Source organism: Equus asinus, chromosome 11 (assembly GCF_041296235.1).
Source record: "Equus asinus isolate D_3611 breed Donkey chromosome 11, EquAss-T2T_v2, whole genome shotgun sequence".
Taxonomy (NCBI): domain Eukaryota; kingdom Metazoa; phylum Chordata; class Mammalia; order Perissodactyla; family Equidae; genus Equus; species Equus asinus.
Window position 1 is genome coordinate 31165182 of NC_091800.1, and position 6741 is coordinate 31171922.

Genomic DNA, 6741 nt, shown 5'->3' on the forward strand with positions numbered 1-6741 from the left:
CCTCTAAAATTGGGAACAAGACAAGGGTGCCCACTTCCACCACTTTTATTCAACACACTACTGGAAGTACCGGCCAAAGTAATTAGTCAAGAAAAAGAAATAAAAAGCATATAAATTAGAAGGGAAGAAGTAAAATTGTTCCTGTTTGTTGTTGACATGATCTTATATATATGAAACCCTAAAAACTTCACCAAAACACCAGTAGAACTAATAAACAAATTTAGTAAAGTTGCTAGACACAAACTTCACATACAAAAATCAGCTGCATTGCTATCTATTAACAACAAACTATTCAAAAAAGAAATACAGAAAATAATCCCATTCACAATAACATAAAAAAGAATAAAATACTTAGGAATAAATTTAACCAGGAGATGAAACACCTATACACTGAAAACTATAAAACACTGATGAAAGAAATCAGAGAAGACACAAATAAGTGGAAAGATATCCCATATTCATGGATTGGATGAATTAATATTGTTAAAATGTCCACACTACCCCAAGTGATCTACAGATTCAATGCAATATCTATCAAAATTCAAGTTGCATTTTTTACAGAAATAGAAAAAATGTGTATAGAACTATAAAAGACCCCAAATAGCTAAAGGAATCTTGAGGCAAGAAGAATAAAGCTGGAGGCACCACACTTCCTGATTTCAAAATAGATTATAAAATATGCAAAAGCTACAGTAATCAAAACAGTATGGTACTGACATAAAAACAGACATATAGACCAATGAAACAGAATAGAAAGCCCAGAAATAAATCAATTCCTTTATGGGCATCTGATCCTTGACAAGGGTGCCAGGAACACACAATGGAGATAGGATAATGCCTTCAATAAATGGTGTTGGGAAAACTGGATATCAACATAAAGAAGAATGAAATCAAACCCTTATCTCACACTATATACAAAAGTCAATTTAAAATGAATTAAAGACTTAACTGTAAGACCTGAAATTGTAAAAGTACTAGAATAAAACCTAGAAAAAAAGCTTCTTGACATTAGTCTGGGCAATGATTTTTTGGATATTACCCCAAAAGCAGAAGAAACAAAAGCAAAAACAAACAAGTGGGATTGCATCAATTTAAAAGCTTTGCACAGCAAAGGAAACAAGCAACAGAGTGAAGAGACAACATACAGAATTAGAGAAAATATTTGCAAATCATATATCTGATAAGGGGTTAATGTCCAAAATATATAAGGAACTCAAACTCAATACCAAAAAAAAGAATAAGCTAATTAAAAAATAGGCAAAGGATATTAATAGACATTTCTCAAAAGAAGATACACAAATGGACATCAGGTATGTGAAAACGTGCTCAACATCACTAGTCATCAGGGAAATGCCAATCAAAACCACAAGGAGATATCATCTCATACTTGTTAGAATGGCTATTATCAAAAAGACAAAAGGTAAGTGTTGGTAAGGATGTAGAGGAAAGGCAACATTTGTACACCGTTAGTGGGAATATAAAGTATTGCAGCCACTATGGAAAATAGCATGAAGGTTCCTCGAAAAATTAAGAATAGAACCACCATATGATCCAGCAATCCCACTTCTTGGTATATATCCAAAGGAAATGAAATCACTATCTCAAAGTGATATCTTCTGCATTCCCATGTTCATTGCAGCATTATTCAGAGTAGCCAAGATTTGGAGACGAACTGAATGTCTGTTGACAGATGAATAGACAAAGAAAATGTGATTATATAAATATAACATGGAATGTTATTCAGCCATAAAAAAGAAGGAAATCCTGGGGCCAGCCCTGCGGTGTAGTGGTTAAGTCTGGCATGCTTGGCTTTGGCAGCCTGGGTTCACAGGTTCAGATCCCAGGCACGGACCTACACTGATCATCAAACCATGCTGTGGCAGTGATCCACATACAAAGTAGAGATAGACTGGCACAGATGTTAGCTCATTGTTTTTTCCTCAAGGGAAAAAAAGAGGAAGATTGCTGCAGATGTTAGCTCAGAGTGAATCTTCCTCACCAAAAAAAAAGAAAAGAAAAGAAAAGAAAATCCTGCCTTTGTGACAACATGGATGAACCTGAAGGACATTATGCTCAGTGAAATAAGCCAGACACAAAAGGACAAATATAGCATGATCTCATTTATATGTGGAATCTAAAAAAGCCAAACTGATAAAAGCAGAGCAGTATGGTGGTTGCCAGAGTCTGAGGAATGGGGAAAATGGGGAGATGTTGGTGAAAGGGTACAAAGTTCAGTTATGCAAGATGAATAAGTTTTGGAGAGCTAATATACAGCATGGTGACTACAGTTACTAATACTGTATTGTATAATTGAAATCTGCTCACAGAGTAGATCTTAAGTGTTCTCATCACACAAAAAAAGAAAAGTAACAGTGTTAGGTGATGGGTATGCTAATTAGCTTGATTGTGGTAATCCTTTCACAATGTATATGTATATCAAAATGTCACAATGTATACTTTAAATATATACAGTTTTTATTTGTCAATTACACTTCAGTAAAGCTGGGGGGGAAAAACCCACAGCTAACATCATACTTAATAGGGAAAGACTGATAGCATCGCCCCTACAATCAGGAATAAGACAAGGGTGTCTAATCTCACTACGTCTATTCAACATTGATAGTGACATTCAAACAGAGCAAGTAGGCAAAAAAAAAAAAAAGAAAAAGAAAAAGAAAAATCATTTGGCTTGAAAAGCAAGAAGTAAACTATCTCTATTTTCAGATGACATCTTTTATATAGAAAAGTCCTAAGGCATCCACACAAAAAAAACTATTAGAGCCAATAAACTATTTTGGCAAAGTAGTAGGATACCAAATAAATATACAAAAGTCAGTTGTATTTCTATATACCAGCAATGAACAATCTGAAAATGATGCTAAGAAAATAATTCCATTTACAATAGTATAAAAAAAGAATAAAATACTTAGGTTTAAATTTAACAAAACAAATACAAGTCTTGTACACTAAAAACTATAAAATATCATCAAAAGAAATTAAAGAAGACCTAAACAAGTGGAAAGACACCTTATGCTCATAGATTGGAAGTTTTAATATTGTTAAGAGGGCAATATTTCCCAGATTGATGGACAGATTCAATGCCAGACCTATCATTATCCCAGCTGGCTTTTTCTTCTTTATAGAAATTGACAAGCTGATCCTAAAGTTTATATGGAAATTCAGCAGACCCAGAATAGCCAAAACAATCTTGAAAAAGTTGGAATATTCACACTTCCAGAATTCAAAACTTACTACAAAGTCAAAAAAGTATAGTACCATTATAAAGACAGACATATAAATCAATGGAATCCAACTGAAAGTCCAGAAATACATCTACACATTTATGCTCAATTGATTTTGGACAAGGGTACCAAGACTATTCACTGGGAAAAAAACAGTCTTTTCAAGAAATGGTGCTGGGAAAACTGAACATACACATGCAAAAGGATGGAGTTGGACCTCTACCACACACGATATTTTTATGGAAAATAAATTTACTCCAATGTAAATTTACTCAAAATAGATCAAAGGCCTAGGTGTAAGTGAAGAAAACCTAGGTTCAATCTTTATGACCTTGGGTTAGGCAATAATTTCCTACATGTGACCCCTACACACAAGCAACCAAAGGAAAATAATACAGTGAATTTTATCAAAATTAAAAACTTATGTGCATCATTGGACGCTGTCAAGAAATTGCAAAGTGAATTCACAAGATGGGGTAGAATATTTGCAAATTGTGTGTCTGACCAGAGTCTGGTATCCAGAAAGAATCATTACAAGTCAACAAAAAAAGACAAGTATCCCAGTTTAAAAATTAAAAACGATCTGAATAGACATTTCTCCAAAGGAGATAGACAAATGACTACTAAGCACATGTAAAGATGCTCAACATCATCAATCCTTAGGAAAATGCAAATTGAGTCAGAGTGAGATTCTACTTAACACTCACTAGGATGGCTATAATAAAAAAACAAACAAACATGGACAATGCAAGTATTCGTCAGTTATGGAGAAATTGGAACCCTCGTCATTGCTGCTAAGAATGTAAAACAGTGCGGCTGCTTTGGAAAGCAATTTGGCAGTTCCTCAAAACGTTAAACACAGTTGCCATATGACCCAGCACTTCCATTCCCAGCATGTACCCAAAAGAACTGAAAACAAGTGTCATATAAAAAAGTTGTAGATAGGGGCTGGCCCCGTGGCCGAGTGGTTAAGTTCACGCGCTCCGCTGCAGGCGGCCCAGTGTTTCGTTGGTTCGAATCCTGGGCGTGGACATGGCACTGCTCATCAAACCACGCTGAGGCAGCGTCCCACATGCCACAACTAGAAGGACCCACAACAAAGAATATACAACTATGTACTGGGGGGCTTTGGGGAGAAAAAGGAAAAAAATAAAATCTTTAAAAAAAAAAAAGTTGTAGATAACGTTCATAGAAACATTATCCCTAATAGCTAAAAGGTGGACACAATCTAAATGCACATTAATTGATGAATGGATAAACAAAGTGTGGCATATCCATACAATGGAATATTATGGAGCCATAAAAAAGGAATGAAGTATTGATACATCCTACAAAAATGGATGAATTTTTTAAACATTTTGCTAAGTGATAGAAGTCAGATACCTAATGCCACCTATTATATTTATTTACATAAAATGTCCAGAATAGACAAATACATAGAGGCATAAAGTAGATTAGTGGTTGCCAGTGACCACAGGGAAGGGGAAATAGGGAGTAACTGCTAATAGGAATGGAGTTTGTTTTAGAGTGATGCAAATATTCTGAAATGAGATATGGTGATATTTATAAAACATTGTTAATATACTAAAAATCAGTGAATTGTATAATTTAAAAGAGTCAGTTTTATGATATGTAAATTATATCTCAAAAATACATTTTTTAGATGGTTATTAAGGTCCCTGTAAGTTTTATCTGGAGTAAACATGTCCAGTTCCTTCAATCATTCCCCTTACCACTAATACCCTCTGTACTGGTGACTATTTTTCTCTAGGGCTATTACTAAAATTTAATCTGAGATGACTGAAGAGCAGAGCACGGGTCTGATCAGTGTAAAATGGAATGGGATTAGTATCTACAGTTTCAGATTCTGTATTTCTGTTAATATAGCTGAAGATTATGTTGTATATGCTCATCATATTAACTCGCATTGACCTTACTGTCAAGTTAACCCTTGAAGTTCTTTCTCACATATTATCCATTTTCTACTTGTTAGATCGGCTTTCTGATATAAGTGTAGGAGTTTCCATTCAGCCCTATGGAAGTTTATCTTTATTTTGGCCCATTACTCTAAATTTTTTAGTTATTTTTAGATTCCTATGTTACCATCAGGTGCACAGGTTTCCCTTCCTGTCTCCTATGAGTTTCCAATCTGATCCGCATGCTACCAGTGTCCTCGTCCAGGTCATTAACAGACAGAGAACAGAGCCTTGTCATATACCACTGAACCCCTTTCTCCAGGTAATTGGCAGCAATTCACTGACTGGTGCTCTTTCAATGTTTTTGTACATAAACTAGGCTATGATGTTGTAACAAATAAATCCTCACATCTCAGCGACTTAATACAACGGAAATTTAATTCTTATTTATGTCTCAGTCCAGTGTAGGGTGGGTGACTCTCCTGGGCAGTTTGCCTCTATGCACTACCCAGGGAACTGGGCTGTTCCCATAGAGTGGCTCGAGCATGCACATGGATAGGGAACAAAGAGAAGGAGCTAAGAATCTCACAGGACACTTTAGGGACCAAGACTGAAAGTGGCATGCATCCCTTCTGCCCACATCCTATGGGCCATACAAGTCATGTGGCCTCAGACTAACTGCTGTGAGATGTACTCCTCGTAAGGGCTGAGGAAGAGGAAATGGTGTTGATGAGCAGCTAGGCCTGACTTCCTCAGTATAAAACAACCTCAGTCTTCTAAAGGCAGCAATGGCAGGGACTGCCCAGTTGGGAAGGGGTGAATGAATCTTGCAGCCTTACTCTTTTCTCCTCAAGCTTTGCCTTTTTTGGGAGCTCCTTCATTTACATCAGTCCCATCACCACCCAGACATCAGGGGCTGCTGCAGCCATTTAAATGCACCCACAAAGGGAGATGCATGCTTTCCACCAACCTACAACGTGGAAAAGATGCTATTCACCAGTAGAGTTAGAAGAAAGAGGCCAGCTTGTTTCCTCCACAGCCCTAAGAAATTTGGTGGTAACTCCACCAATTTACAAGTTTCTCTCTGAGAATTGTTGACCCCTCCAGGCAACAAAACCTAATATGATCTCATATTGACTCTCTCCTGCAGGTGGTCCCACATCTCTTCCAAGCAGAAACACTCTCAGATGCCTTGCCCCAAAGAACTATGAGAATTTTTCCTGATAAATCACCTCGTCTCCAAAAATTGATATCTAGGAAGCCCTTCTTTTTCAGGGGACATGCCAGTCCCAGCCACAGAAGGAATGTAATCTCACCTCTGCAGTCTTAAGGGGACAATCATAACAGACCACCACATATTCCACCTAGGGCTAGGTGTGATAATTCTGGGGTAATTCTTTGTTATGTGGAACTGTCCTAACAAGTGACATGACATGCACTGAATTACCCCTAGTCATTGTGTCTAACAAAAATGACCCCACAATTTTCGAAATGTCCACTAGGATCCACAGTTGAGAATCATTGGGATTTACATGTAAACTGGTCCAAACCCAACCCTTCAAATACGTTGATAATTTAGCATT